Source organism: Taeniopygia guttata, chromosome 15, assembly GCF_048771995.1.
Source record: "Taeniopygia guttata chromosome 15, bTaeGut7.mat, whole genome shotgun sequence".
NCBI classification, from domain to species: domain Eukaryota; kingdom Metazoa; phylum Chordata; class Aves; order Passeriformes; family Estrildidae; genus Taeniopygia; species Taeniopygia guttata.
In genome coordinates, this window is record NC_133040.1 from 1,515,025 (window position 1) to 1,530,734 (window position 15,710).

Consider the following 15,710-nt stretch of genomic DNA (forward strand, 5'->3'; position numbering starts at 1 on the left):
GAAGGCTTTATTATGTCTAGCGAGGCTCTGAAATAGATACATTTGTGTTTTCTACAATTTCCATTTAACCTTGCTAATTTCCTTTGCGTTATTTTTTGCAGCTCAGGGACAAACACCATTACTAAGTAACTCTCCAGGATGAAGTTTCAGCGAATTAGTTCTCACTGCTGAATTAAATACATAAGCATCTTAAGATCCACAAATCCAACAGCCCACCACTCCAAAAACCACAAGGAGTAAGCACAATCTGTGCAAAAACACATTAATGTTTATCAAGCAACATATCAAATCTTACCACAAATACTAAACAAAATCCAGCAATTCAACTGCTTCAGTTAACAATTAATAAAAGCTCTGAGGAAAAGGAATGCACCTGCTTCCACTTCCTACTCAAAATAAATTTCGAGTACATCTGAAGCAATACCTCAGATACAAAACAGTTTCAGGAGCTACGTTTTTGAAGGATAATTTGAAATCCTTCACAGCTTTGTGCCCAGTGAAGGCTGCTCTAAGCCAGCACAATCAGCAGAGGCACCCTTTTACCACAGAAACACAGCAAAGCACTGCAAAAACACTTGTTAAATGCTTCACTTTGCAGCAAGCCTGATTAAGGGTTAAAATCCCCTTTGGAGTATCAGTGTAGTCATGCTAAGCACAGCACTAAGACTGCTTGTTAAACTCTGAACAGGCAACAGGCTGACACAAGACAGGTGAAGCTGCTGATTTCTACCTCAAATGGGTCTGCAAGGAGCACTGTCACTCTGTCACTTGTGACAAGGAGTTAAAGCACTGGAAGGAAGAGAGAGAACAACACTGGAATTGTGATGAACTTAACGCCCCTCCAGCAGCTCAGTAAGAGCACCAGTTCTGTGAAAGGTTTGCACCAAGCGATCTCAAAGTACTAAAAATGGATATAATTCAAGCCTACTGGGTAACACCAAACAAATCTGCTACTTCTCCACTTAAAAATTCAGTGAGGCTTCAAAGCAGGACACACCTAACTAGACAAACTAAAAGATTAATTCCTTACATCAGAGTTGAAGCCTTCAGACCCTTCCATCCAACCTACTTCATTTTTAAGATATTCCAGCATATGGCAGAGCATTCACCCAGCCTATTTTGTGTGGATGAGACATCAGTAAGGACTTTTCCCCATTCCTCCCCAAAAAGCACACCTGTAAAACTGCCATCAGATACGATGTAAAATATTTCACTTCAGGATAAGGGATAGACAGTCATCTCAAATATTTCAAGAAATTTCCAGGATTTCACAAAAACTCACCAGCAGATCAACTCCTAAATCCTGATTTAGCAGTTCCATAAGCAAAACTGATGAATGAGAAAGGTGTAGCAAGGTGGGCACAGCTGCTTGTTCACTCCAGGTCTCATTTACTTTTCTGCTAAAGAAGAACTCACTGGGTAGGTAGGTTTTGAGTGACACACACCTTGGTATTTAAATAACTGAGATCTAGAGATGTAGGACAGAGGTGAACAAGCAGGAGTTAACTCTTCAAACAAATGCAGGTTTTAACAGGATAAATGCTTACCCTATACTAGAGTTTAAAGGTTACAAAAGCTCAGTGTTGGAGGAACAGATCAGCACCAGGCAACAAGTTTTTAAAACATGGCAAAGATGCTCTGAATTCCTTGTAGAGGCTGTGCTGTCACTCACCCAGCATGATCTATGGATTCCCAGCTCCACAGGAAAGTTCACACTTTCTCTTTCACATTCTTATATACAATAAACTCTCAGTTTGTTCTTTCTTTAATCTCTGAGTTCTGGTTATAATGTTATTTAAAAAAATTAAGTAACCAAATCATGATTTTTAGAGGTCACAGCCCTTCAGGAGTCACCTAGCAAGCAACAGATTCTTCAGACAAGTTTCAAGCCATCAAATTTGTTTCAACATGTACAAACTCTGCTAAGTCAAATCTTTCAACAATACTCACCAAAGGGTGACCCAGGGGAGAATACAATGGCACAACATGACTAATTGCTATTCAGTCAAGGTGCAGGTTATGGGTTTTTTTGCAGGCATGATGGATGCATGGGGTTTTCCTACCAAAATTATCTTCACACAGCTGCACAAGCCCTCTCTGAACTGACCCCAGGGTATTCCTTCATCTTCCATATTTTAATTATTTACAAATAGTTAAGCAGATCTTAAGAACAGCAACTCCACAGAGGGACCTAACTTCTTCCTCCTAAGTTTTCCAGTGGCAAACAGGAGTTTTGAAGCTCTAGAAAACAGGTGCTGCAACACCAGTTTAAAGTTTACTGTTAATCAACCCATGGAAGCTCAAAAGTTGACCTTTCACAAGCAGCAAAACTTGCTACATGTGCCAGTGCACCACAAACGTGCTCCACAGTCCCATCTCCAGACTCCTGAAAATCAAGTATGTCAGCAATGAAACCACCAAGACTCATCAGCCTACCTGAAGAGACTGGAGTGCTCTCTGCATCTGCAGAAGTGACTATCCCTTCCAAACCCAGCCTGGAAATTGCGATCAGCTCTAGGAATTCTTTAATTGTCTTGGCAAGAGACAGCATAAAAATCGTGGAATTGAAGCACATAAATTAGGTTTTGGCATTGGCCTTTCTGTAAGCTAAACTAGATTCTCCCTAGCCCACCTGCTCACTTCTTGCACAAACACATTCAGTCCTTTTCAGGATCCGAGTCAGTTCAGACCAATTTCTTTGGACAAGGCATGTTTTAATTGACCACTCCTTGCCTTCATGTAGTCACTTTATCTCAATATACATTACTAGACCTATAGCATATTTATAGAAAAATTATTTCTTAACTACTACACAACTTGGTCTGCTGGGATTGACATATGGCAGTAAGGGTTGACTACAAGACTAAAAGCTGAATTTTGTTGGAAGAACCAGAAAAGAAACCTAACAGTAGCTAGAAATACTTAAAAAGTGAAAGGAGACAAAGCAGATTAAGCCATATTGCAGTCCTGGGGATCTTGAAATATGTTCAAATACATGAGGCTTAGCCCTACTAGGTCTCTGCTTTGAATACTAAATAATTTGGGTCTAGGAGAGAGAAGCATGCTAGAAGCAGGAAAGGATCTGTATTCAGCAAGGACTGCTCAGGTAATCCCTGCCTCTGTGAGCAGTGGTCCAGCCTCGGGCACTGGTACAGTTTAGAAAGCTGGACAGTAACTTGAAATACTAATGTTTAGAAAAATAAGCTACAGGACACAGCAGCTTGTAACTTACTCTTTAGGGAGCTGCCAAGTGCTTCCTCCCCAACCTGAGCAAATCAAGGTGCCTTATGCAAGAGGAAAAGTCTTCATACCTGAGTGCTGAATGGGACCACAGCAGGCTGGGACATGATGCAACAGCACCATTACTTTTAATGGGGCTGCTCTCTGGGTGTGACCCTGCAAGGAGGGGAGCACAACTGGGACCGTACACAAACAGCTTAGTAAAAATCCACGCTCTACAGAGAAAGCAAGAAATAGCTCTTATTGTCTTTGCTATACCAGTCTTACACTTGTCAAATGAAGCAAAACCCTTTGTCCACAGCTCCCCAGGCTGACTCCACCAGACCCACCCAGCTCAGGCATCAGCAGTGGCAGTGATGAATCCAACCACCCTCTAAGGTAAGCAGAGTACCAAGCAGGTTTCCAGACTGCTCCTTACTCCCTGCTGATTACAACAGCAGGTTTGGCACTGCTGACTCCTCAGTGAATTACTCTAGAACTCTCACCCTTAGACCCTTGTGCTGCTTAGTTACCACCAGCCCTTCAAGAGTTCACAGGAAGAAGTGCCTGTACGATGAGAACACTGCAGAGGAGTTGGAATGCCCCAGCAATGGAAAGCGAGACAGCTCTGCAGCCTGCCAGTCAACACTGGAGAAGGAAAGGATAATTTGCCTGGAGTAATGAGCTAAGTATAGAGTCCCCACGATTCCAGTGGCCCAATTATCTCTGCAATTCTTCTGATGCGAGTGGAACACCTTAGGAGGCAGCCAGCTCCAGCTGCAGGTAGAACCAGGGACTGAAGCCACTGCCCTGATCTTGTGCTTAACAGACCAAATTCTGCAAAAGCAGCACCAAGAGTCAAGACCAACATTTTCTAATTCACTGGAATCTTTTTGCCATCCTCACTTCATTACCATATTTCAGCACTTTAGGGAATCCTATACTATTTTAGAAAACCCCTTGCCCAGTCCTCTCCCCAGGTCAGTGTTTAGCAGTCACCCTCATCAAGTGTCAGCATTCAGCCTGTCATTTAAAAGCCAAAATTCCAGTTTGACAAGTGCAAGGCATTTTGGTTAAAGCTTCTAAAGCCTGCAGAACTGAAAGGGGGGGAAAGCAACATGACAGTGACCAGGCACATTGGTACCATTAGACAGCTATACAGGGAGCTACTGCTTTTTGAAATTCACTGTTAATGAGTATTTATTATTCCTTTACTTCAGCAAGGGTTTCTGTTGCTCTGCATCCACTGATGTCCCATGTAGTCACACACTCTAAAAGAAGGACCTACAATTAGCTGTACCACCTATTTTCCAGCAAGGAGGTTTTGCCCCAAATTCCCTTGTAATGATTTGAACATCGTAGGATACTGAACACTCAGGTACAGTGTCAGTACATTGAAGCTGAAATCCTTTTTATAATGAATTTGGAATTTTAGAGCAGGTATCTGATCTCCTTCCTTACTGACAAGTCTAACTGACTAGATGACTTTGCCAGAACACAACCCAGCCCAAAATACTAAACACTTGGCCATGGATCTCCAAAACCGAAAATTTCCATGTGGCTTCTCTGTGCAGCCCCAATTTACTCATCTGTTACGTCCAGGGATGCTCTGCAGCAGTAAAGTACACTAACCAAACACCTCCAAATCATGTGATACTCACGCTTGAGTCTGAAGGGATTAAGAGATTTCAGCCCAAAGTAAAAGAAAACAAGCAAGCTATTGTATTCTACATTAGAACACAACTGTGCCTTGACTATAATCCACCAGCCAAACCTACAAGGAAAGCTGAGTAGACCTCAAAATATTTACCTTGTTCCATCTTCCTTCTTTTTCCTCAGAGAGTTCAGATTTTCCCAAAGTGCAAAAAGGTGCATTCTTTTGGAAGTTACTCAAAGAAAGGTTCACTGAACATAGACAAAGATGATAATTTAATTATAATGGGTATCCAACCAGAATATAATGCCCTGTTCACAGCAAATTCCTGCTACCAGCAGTGAGAGAAAATTAAGAATCTGAATCCTCAAATGTACTCATGACTAGTATGTTCACCAATCAGCACACAATTAAGCATTCCTGTTCTCTAATTGTAAAGATGAACACTTGTTTGATAAGGATTAGTCATTAATTTGATGAAAAGCTTATCCACTCTTAAAAATCCATGCACAATGTTTAGATGGAGAGAAAAGTTCTGCAGGCAATAGCAGTAAATGTGCAAGTTTACATTAAGTACACTTCACTTGCTTTCAAGCTTCCATTTATTAAAGGAAAATAATCAAAATAATCTAGAAATGCAATCTGCTTAGACATTTTAGTCAGGTTTCTTGGATCAAAAGTTCAACCATGCCTACACTACACTACGTATTTGTTCTCAGAAGCGAATAAAAAGGAAATAAAGAAAATGCAAATACAACAATTTAAAAAAATCAAAGCTATCAGGTCAAAACACTTAAAAGAAAGGTGATTGTACTCTGATTGACCACAGCAGCCTGGCTGCAGAGAGTTCAGAGAAATGTCCTCACATTAAATTTCAAGCCAAGCCGCTCTGTGACACGGCAGGTGAGTTTTCTTCTCACTGCCTCTAATTTTGGCTCATTGGCTCTTTGTCGGGAGAAAGACAAGTATTTGAAAAGCCTGAACTTAGAGACCCACAGAATGGCAGAAGTCAGCTTTGACAACAGTAATTTTAGTTTGAGAAGACACCAAAGGGTGGATGCAGATAAAACTCTGGACAGATTCCAGCTGCAGTACATCCAGCACTAGGTCTGGAAAGGTCTCCAAGCAAAGGTCTCCAGCCCAACCAGGATGCATCAACCAGCACAACTTTCCAGCAGCTCATCTCTCCCTGGTTTAAGTTTCCATGATAGCCATCACACACTTGCAGATAGCAATGGAACAAGCAAAGCTTTCCCAGGTACACATTTAGGCCAATTATGGCTCCAAGAGATGAGATCAGCCAGCCACAGACACTGGCTTCCTCCTGTCCTCATCCTCACAGGGAGAACAGGGACAGCCAGGCTGCTGGGTCCCTCCTAACCACTCCACAGGATATTCCAGGGAAATGCTTTCCACCACTTCCCATCCTAGAAATACCAAGGAAACTTTCCACCAGTTCCAGACCTAATGGCAGCCACTTCCATGAGTAGCCTTGGACTTAAACTCATCTTGAATGGACATAGTGATATTATAAGAGTGACAGGACAGATCTAAATGGTGGATCAGCTGCTAGACTGGATCCTTCTGACATCTCCTGTACCAAATTGAGGCCTCACTTCCAAAGTACCTGAAGTTACTTTACTCAGGTAGGATCTTGTATAGGATATGGAAGGTATTAAGATTCTACAGCACAGTTCAAATAAATTGTTCTTAGTCTCTATGTCCTCCCTCTTTTTGTACAGTTTATTTAATCCACCCTTCAGTTTCACTCAACTCTTCAATACTTTCAACTACTACTCCTAGCAACTGAAAAAAACCAAAAATCAGTATTCTGGTAGTCTACCCTTGACCTAGACAGTGCTAAACTCTACATGACGGGAGATACTCAAGGGAAGATCTGATTTTCTATCTGTTTTCTGAAATCCTGCCACCAGCCATACAGAAACCCCAAAAAATAAGAAACCTACTTGCCCAGAACAGTCAAACCTCAGAGGAACTGAGGAGTCAGACTCACAGGGCCTGGGAGTCTTATGATACACATGAGCCCTGTGTGAAAGGCTGCTCTCAGGGTGAGCTGGGGAGATGCCCTGCAGCGAGCCCTGCCTTTGCTCTGCTCTCCAAGGACACTCAGGAAGCCAGCCAAGTGCATCTTGTCTTCACAGACTCCATGTCAACCTACACAGACAGGATTTCTGCCCTCTCCTCCCTCAGGTGCCTGGCAGCAGCTTCCCCCAGGCGCTTCCACAAGCAGAAAAAGAAGCATTGGAGAAAACAAGTCTCATTTTGTCAGGAGTCTGCCCTTTCCTAGTTGATAGAGAAGTCAAAACCTTCCTTTAAAGGTACAGGGAGAAACTATTTTTATTTTTCTGTCCTTTCAGGTAACACCACAGAATTAATGCTTTGATTACAGCCCTCGTTTGCAGTCCCAAACTTGGAGAAGCAAATGAGGCCCACAAAAGGGCAACACAAAACTGTTCTACCAGTGTTTCTATAAATAATGTCTATACCAGCACACAAATCTCTGGTATTTGAAAGAAAAACTACAAAGACTTAATAATGGCAATGCAGCAGCTTTCCTCCACAAATTCAACCTGAAATGTATTACTTCCCCCCATACTGATTACATGTTCCAGAAACTAAACCTCAGAGTACCAGAACAATCCAAAATACTTAGAGACTATTAGACTCGTATATACAAAAGACTTCATCATACAGACAGGCACCCTAGAGATTTATTTCATGCTACTTTGTTTTCAAATCAGAAATCTCAGTTAAAGAAAGATTTATACCATTTTCACTGGTTTGCCCTGATGAAAATCTTCCTTAAAATAGGGTACAAGAGCCTTTGACAGAAGTCTTAGCCATGGGCCTGGTGTGCTCACAGCAAGGAAGAAACACATCCAGGAAGTAAAGTTACTAGGACAACGATGTCCACTTGAAAAGCAAGTAGCAGAAATTACAGCGGAAAAAGTATTTTTCAGTTCTTATCTCAGTAAGGGCTAAACCAAGCAGGAGCTGGGAGGTCAAATCTGGTATATCTGCTAGAGATAGTCCCAGAAAATAATAACTTCAGTTCTGAAATTACCCCAAGACGAGGTCACTCTGCAGATGATGCAGGAGTTTTTGGAATAAAATCAAAAGGAGGGGAGCACAGAATACACAGTTCAAGACCAACACACACAGGATGGAAGAAGACAGTTAAATATCAAAGTAACAGAATACAAGTCTTTCCCACATGGATATTCACTGCCTTCTAGACCATGTTCTGGAAGCTCTGAGCCTCATGGCAGCCTTCCCTGCTGTCCAGTCCCAGAAGTGCACACATTTCAACACTCCCTGTTATGCCTCTCCCTCTGAAGAACACACCCCAGTCAGGGGGGTGGTCTGTTCTGGCTGCCCTCAGGAAGTCCAGCTCTTCCCAAGTAGCCAGGGACTAACACCAAGTCTCTGATTGCATTCCAGCTTCAAGCTAATTCCACAGGTGACAGGGTAATTGTCCAAGGTAAGCTCATCTAGCACTAGTTCTAATGCTTCACCAGATATAGAATCAACTCTGAAGCTGACCCCCTGCACGCTGCAGAATCATGTGGTGACCAACCAGTGCCACAGAAGACAGGGACTGCATCAGCTCCATCAGCACCTCAGATGAAGATCTCTACAGCAAGCCCAGCCCCATTTCCATCGTGGTTTGTCAGCCCATCACAATGAATGCTGCAAACAACAGCCAGATGTGCTGAGCAAGGCAAAGGACAACTTGCTTTGCTTGTCACCTCCCAGGGCTCCTCCAAGCCTCAGTTTCTTTGATGTTCTGCCCTCCTTCAACTAACACCCAACTGCAAAGCTGCATTTTGAAGTATTTACAATTCAGTATTTTGGTTCAATTTCTCTTTAAAAAGGGGGTTGATACTGCTTAGGATCTATCTGCTTGTGTTACTGAGGGCACATTTCATTAATGGCATGAGCGGTTATGTACAGCTGCCTGCCCCCAAGACAGCCCACCAATGCTGCTTTACAAGCTCTTCACTGCATTCCTAATCAAGAGGAAAAATAATGGATTTACTACTCCAAAATCGACTTCAACTTCCACTGGAGTCTTGCTCAAGGTATTAACTTTTCAGAAATGGCAATAATTTGATACAGCAACTTGCATAACTTTAGTTACAATATCACTGAACAAGGAACATCCAGCTTCAAGTCTTCTGAAAGTCAGCTGCCCCAAGGAAGGCCAACAACACCCTATTTAGGAAGTCTTTTGCAGAGCCTGGGTTTTTTCCCCCTTCTTATCAGTTTGGAAGAGTTCCACCACCACGATAGCTGTTACAATGTCATTAGCTGCTTCACTCATGCATATACACACACAAATTCCAAAAAAACTTCCAGATGGATCTCACCATGGTTACCTTGTTGCAACTATTTTCAGCATTAACACCCAAGAGGAGGAACAGTGCCTCTGAAGGATCCAGTTGATCCCAGGAAGCTCTACAGAGCACACATCCAGTTACCAGCTTAATCTGCAGCCACACTCATGTGTCAAAACAACTGCTGCTTTGCAGACTTTACCTGAAGATTCCAAGTCTGAGGAATTTCAGAAGACAAACCAAAGCCAGGCATCAGCAACTATGTTTTAAGTGAAGCCTTTACAAACAGTGCTTCCTGCTGGACACCTGTGACTCCAGAAACAGCTTTTCCATTTCAACCAACATTCCAGAAAGCCGCCTGTTTGCCCTCCCTCCCTCCCTCCCCAGCTCACTTTGCATGGCGCTGCAGGCCCAAGCCTCACCTCCAGGTGCACACTGGTACTTCCTGAAGGAGAACAGAGCACCTGTGGCTCAGAGCAGCACAACCTGACACCTCGTAACAGACTGAATGTCAGAGACACCACTGCTTGCAACAAGATCACGCTGCGTTTCTTCCCTGCTGCTACAGGCTGTTTCCTGCCTGTAGCTCTGAGCAGCAGGGATGGACTCGAGGCCTTCCTTAAGGGATGACACATTGCCCCTGGAAAACTTACAACCAGCTGGGGGTCACCTCCCTGACACCACTACCAGAAACTATTAAGCAGGTGAAGGGAAGAACAGGTCAGGGCTACTCATGCTCCAGTTTACCCCTCTGTGTTATCAAGTCCATTCTGTCCATTCTCAATTGCTCAAAGCACAGGGACAAAGTTGGGGCTGTTTTGCTAAAGCTGGCCTCCAAATAAGGCCAGCTGACACCAAAGGAGGCTGTGGTTTGTGACCTCTGCCCATCCCACAAGCAGCTGACACGTTTGCAAGCCAATGCACACAGCAATCCTGCACCGGTTCAGGGCTAAGGCATCTAAGGTAGAAGCTGGAGAGCAGCAGGAGCTGAGGGCTCAGCTCTTTGCTGTGCATAGTAAACAGTCCCAGTAACATGTCAGTGTTTCAAATTGCCTCAATTGCCAATTCCTCCACTTTGAGGTCTTCACTTTGTCACTAACTTCATTCATGCAAAACACTCAGTCACCCTGAAATTCTGAAGCATCACAAAGAAAGAAATACTTGCCTTTTAACAATCCAGTTTTTCACAAGAATTACAGTACAAACTGAGCCCCTAGCATATACCTAAAGTTTTCCTGACAGCACTGGGAAGTTACGGCACTAATATCTAGAAGAGGGCTGAAGTTACAAGACATGAAGCTCGTTTCTCAGAGTTTAAAATCCACATGGGATCTCACAGGCAGATCTTTACACCGCCATCTACTCAGGCTGGAGACAAATGCAGAACAGTTGCCTGTTATTTCTGGGGCAATTCAGTATCTAACTGGTTATTTTGAAAGAAACATGCCATTACTTTGATTCGGCTAGTGAAAGCTACTATGAAACACATGCATGTTTAAGTATCTGGATGTTTCATTCTGGTTCACAGGATTTGATAAGCACTAGTTTGGCTGTTTGGAGTCCCGCGCTCTGAAGACACCATCCGTACCAACTGGAAGAGTCTTACCCTGTTGTATCCAGTTACAATTCCCAGTAGGAAGCCACCAGAGCAGGAACAGCCTTCACAGCCCTTCGAGCTGTGCAGGTGAAACCATCTCAAAGTCCATGCTGGATGCCAAGCCAGTTCCTCCACAGAGAACTTCTCAGCCTTGCCAGGCTCCTGCCTGTTACTCCAACCCAAAGATCCCCTTCTCCCAAGTTACTCCTTTTTTCCAGGTTACTTGCCAGCAAAGCACTGCACAGCCATGTTCCTCCTACTCCTGCAAGCTGACAACATACTTCTCTCCATCATCCTGGCTTGCATGTAGGTGGAATGAGATCTGAGATAAAATATTGTATCTTCTATTTCAGAAGCCTGGGCAGGCTCCATTTCTGTCTCCTCCAGCTGCAGATGGCCATTTTTATGGAAAGTAAATAAATAAAATGAAATGAGAGCTTATCAAGCTGACCTATTCCACTTTTGTGGTACCATTTGTGGGTTGCATGGCTTGTTCCTTGAGCAGGTTAACAGTGATATTTTAGTAATTGCTAATGCAGACAGTTCATGCAATAGATACTAACAGCGCCCCAGACAGGCATCTATAGCACTGCCAGTGAGTGAATTCAGCTTGGCTCTCTGTTTATCATTCCTATAACCTGAAGGGGGACAAGAGCACCTTTCAGTGCAAACACCCAGAGAAATATCACTGCTGGTGCACCTTTGCCCTTCCCCAAGCTCCAAAGCAGGCATAGAACTACTTGTCACTGAAGCACTTTAGAACCTCATGCCCCGCCTTCACTTATCTGCACAAAGTTTCAACACTTACAGCCCAGTATTTCCTGTGCTAGGAAAGAAAGCACCACTTCTATCTCCCAAGCCCACTGTAATCAGTAACAGCTGAAGCAAAGCAGGTATCAGATATCAGCCTCCTCCCCTCCAGTTTACAAGCACTCCTTCATAAAACCTCCTTCATCTCCACCAAAAAAAGTTCATTTCCAAATATCACATGCTTCAGCAGCAGACAAAAGGCATCTCAGTTCTTTATCTGAAGCTCAGAGCATGACAAGTACTACAACAAACCTGTCATAGCTCCTTCCGTCACGCTGCCACCCCTTCCCAGTAGACTCACCTTTATAACATAAATAATAGAAATATGCTTTTATATTCACCAGAAAGCCAAGCTGTGCTTCCACTCAGCACTACCTGACATGATTCACTGCCAAGTTCTTTTCTTCTACAAGAAAGCCTTATTGCACATGGCTACATCACACAAGAAAACAAACAGGTGAAGCACACAGAGAAGTGCCTATAAGACCTGAAGTCTGCAAGAGTTACAAGCTCACACCCAACCTTCCCACAGTAAGGGAAGTGTGCACAGAAAGGAAAGAAATCAGTTTCCTGTATAAAGTTGTGAAGAAACACCAGGTCTCATCTGCTGCTCAAAAAACATTCTCTAAAAGAGCAAGAGCAGGAACAACTTCAATGCACAAACTTAAACTCCATGTTTGGGGTGCAAAGCACTTACCGGGGAAGGGTAACATCTGCTCATATCCCAGCAAAATAACAGAACTGTTAAAAAGGAACACGGGGAAAAGCCGTAATTAAAGCCCCAAAACCATATAAATAAAAAGCCTTAACAAGTCCCACTCATAAAAGGAACGGGAATTTCGGCCGCACGCACAAGGGCAGCTGAACACTGCTGACACCACAGCCCCAGCGGCCGGAGCAGCCGAGCAGGGGCCGGCGGCTGCCAGCGGCACGGGACGATCCCCGGCCGGGCTCGGCGGGGACCGGCCACCCCAACGGGCCGGGCACGGGGGCGGCAGCGCCGGGCGAGGCCCACAGGCCACGGGCAGTGGAAGCCCCTGTGCCGCTGGGAGCTCACCCTGACCCGGCAGCGCAGGGCCCGGCCCCGGCCCGCCCGGGATCGCCGCCCGCCCGGCGACGAGAGGCCGCCGGCTCCTCCTCCTGCCGCCCGTGCCGAGCGGAGCGGAGCGGGCCCGAGGGCGCCGTGCCGGCCCCGCCGCCGCCCCTCACCCGCAGCCGAGGGGGCGTGTGCGGCCCTCAGTGACAGCGCGGCCGCGCTCCGCCAGGCCCCGGCGCGGCGAGCCGGCCCTCCCCGCTGCACGACAAGGAGAACCCCGGCGGGTCCTTACCGCTGGGCAGGGCATGGCGCGGAGCCCCCGCCCGTGCCGGGGCGCGGCGTCCTGCCGGGGCCGGGGTCGCTGCGGGCTCGGGGCCGCCGTCGCCGCCTCACGGACACAACAACATGGCGGCCGCGCGGCCTCCTCCCTCCTCCCCCCGCGGGGCGGGGCCGGGCGCGCGCCGCTCCCGCCCTCCGCCCTCAGGGGAGGGCAGGAACGGGGGGCGGCCGCGGCCCGCGCTGAGGGGACCGTGGGGTCACGGAGTCGGGGAATCACGGAGTCATCGAGGCTGGAAGAGCATCTACTGGTTTAAAAGCATCTGCTGGCTTAAGAGCATCTACTGGTTTAAGATCGTCTCTTCCAACCGTCAGCCCAGCACCGCCGCCGTAACCCCCAAACCACCCCGCCACATCACCCAGGGGCAGATGCAGGCGCCTCTTGAAGGCCCCGAGAGAGGGTGACTCCACCACCTCCCTTCCGAGGTCCGAGGTAGCCCCTTCCGAGGTCTGACCGCCTGGACGGTGAAAAGTTTTTTCTAATCGGTAACGTCGCTGGCCTGAGCGCTCGCCGTGCCCTCAGGAGGCGGCTGCCATCCCCCGGCCCCTCAGAGGATGGACGGCAGGGCCGGCAGGGATGGATGAGTAAGGGGCTGAGCATCTCCCTGAGAAGGAGACGCTGCCGGAGCCAGGCCTGGCTAGTCTGGAGAAGGGAAAATTTAGAGGAGATTTGTCCAATCCGTGCACGTATCTCCAAAGCGTGTCGGAGGACAGTACCAGACTTTTCAGTGGTGCTCAGAGACAGAACAAGGAGCAATGGTCACAAACGAAAACACAAGAAATTCTACCTCAACATGAGTAAGAGCTATCCATTGAGCAGAGCATTAGACCAGCTGCCCAGGGAGGACATGGAGACTCCCTCTCTGGAATAATCCAAACCCTGGACATATTCCTGTGTCACCCGCTCAAGGTAACCATCTCCAGGGGGCTGGACTGGGAGATCTCCAGAGGTGCCTCCCAGTCCCAGCTATTCTGTGGTTCTGTGACTCTGTGAAGCAAACTTGCCTATTTTTCCCCTGTGAGGTCCATAAACCTGGCACTGGCTGAACCAGGCTGTGGAACAGGCAGGGTCTCAGCAGAGGTTTGGCAGCCACCTCAGCCAATCTGTGAGTCAGGTAACAATGGAAGTGTGTGCTGAGGGGGGCTGGGTGTGTGTTCCCACACCTGACAGCATCCCCAGCCATCCATCCTCCTAAGGATCCTCTAAAATCCTTGGAGAAACACCCTGTTCCACTATAACCTGGGATTAGCTCTGTCGGTCAGGGCAGTGCCACTAACACAAAGGCTGTGGGTCCAGTCTTTGTAAGGGCCATTCATTTAAGGTTTGGACTTGATGATGCTCATGAGTCCCTTTGAACTCAGAATATTCTGTGATCTACAGAAGCCGTTCTGGTGTGCAAGGTCTTCTGGACAACGTTTCCTGCGTTGCTTTGGTGACATTCACCTCAGCTGTAGGAACATGTGTGGCCCCATGCCACCAGGCCATGCGCTGTCCAAGCCACCCTGCGCAGCCCACGGCTCCTAAAGCATGAGGTAATGGGGAGCTGGGAGCCAGCACAAGGCAGGACTGCCAAAACCACATGGAAACTGAGAGACAAGTGATAAAGCAAAAGGCCTGTGAGCGTTAAGCTACAGAAAACACAGGAAAGCTGGAGAGTGGCAGCAGTGTTGGAGGTGGCAGGAATGTTGCTGGTTCCAAAATGAAGCTCTAGCTAAGCCTTGTGCAATGGAGCTCCTTACCAGCAGCAAGATTTATATCTGGGTTTTGTTGCAACTGTGATGGATCGTTAATGTTTTATTTTTATACATATCTTTAATTTACAATACCATATGTAGGTCAGGTTGTACTTTTGCGGGAGATTTCCACCTACTCCGCATGTTCGCCTTGATCTGAAATGAAATGCTTGCAAGTAGCTATAAAATGCACTCCTAAATTATCCACAGGACTCTCCCTCTGAGTCCAAGGCTAGTCATTGTAACAGATGGACTTCAGTCTGTCATTAGGTCATGTCTAAGCTGCAAGGAGCATAAGTGTTCAGAGGGAACAATGCAAAATACAGAAGCCTGTGTCTTCACACTCAGATATGAGCCACGCAGTGAGCTGTGTTCTGGTTTGGCTCCCTTGGTCAGGGACAGCAAACATTTGAAAGGAAGTTAATCAGCCCCTCTGAAGGGATTTTTTCCAACAACAAGCCATCATCTGAATGCAAATGTGATCTCAATGCCAATATGTACTTTCAGAGGAACTTTGGAAGAAATGCAGGTAACTGAAGGGAAAAACAGGATTCCTGGCCTGTTTACACCCAAAAGGAATGAAAATATGTAGAACCAGTGGAGCTGTAGCTGAAAAGGATTTGTGTTGACAGCATCAGCAAGCAAAATATGAATTTTGAGAAGTCCCTGTTAAATGTTGCCTTTTGCAGTGTGACTGGAAGGAGATCAAATGTGACCTACTTTGGGAAGCTGGATCCTGGAGACCTGGGGCTCCTGCACAGCAGCACCTGCTGGGTGCTCTTCTGGTCCTTAAGGAGGGGGAAATCCTGCAGTGCCATCCCTGTGACAGGAAAAGCTGGCACTTCCAGCTGCTTGTTATATTTGTACATTTTATCTTTACCAATCTGGTCACACACAGTGCACAGAGACATTCCATGTCTTGTGTCCCAAACCTCTCTGTATCTTGTGTTCCAGTCTATTTTTTAA

General features: G+C 46.2%; 1 protein-coding gene across 8 annotated transcripts in view; it reads right to left on the minus strand.

Moving 5' to 3' along the window:
- MTMR3 (myotubularin related protein 3) overlaps positions 1 to 13,113 on the minus strand; it is a 74,325-nt gene extending 61,212 nt beyond the window's left edge. For 4 of the 8 annotated variants that reach the window (XM_030285923.4, XM_012578176.5, XM_041719482.2 and 1 more), the window contains exon 1: positions 12,967 to 13,112. The gene's annotated coding sequence lies outside the window, so the exon portion shown is untranslated. Of the gene's footprint in view, positions 1 to 1,282; positions 1,365 to 12,335; positions 12,621 to 12,966 lie in introns of those variants that run through there. The other 4 variants (XM_030285922.4, XM_030285920.4, XM_072935962.1 and 1 more) reach the window with 3 other exon arrangements.
- Positions 13,114 to 15,710: the final 2,597 nt, after the last annotated feature.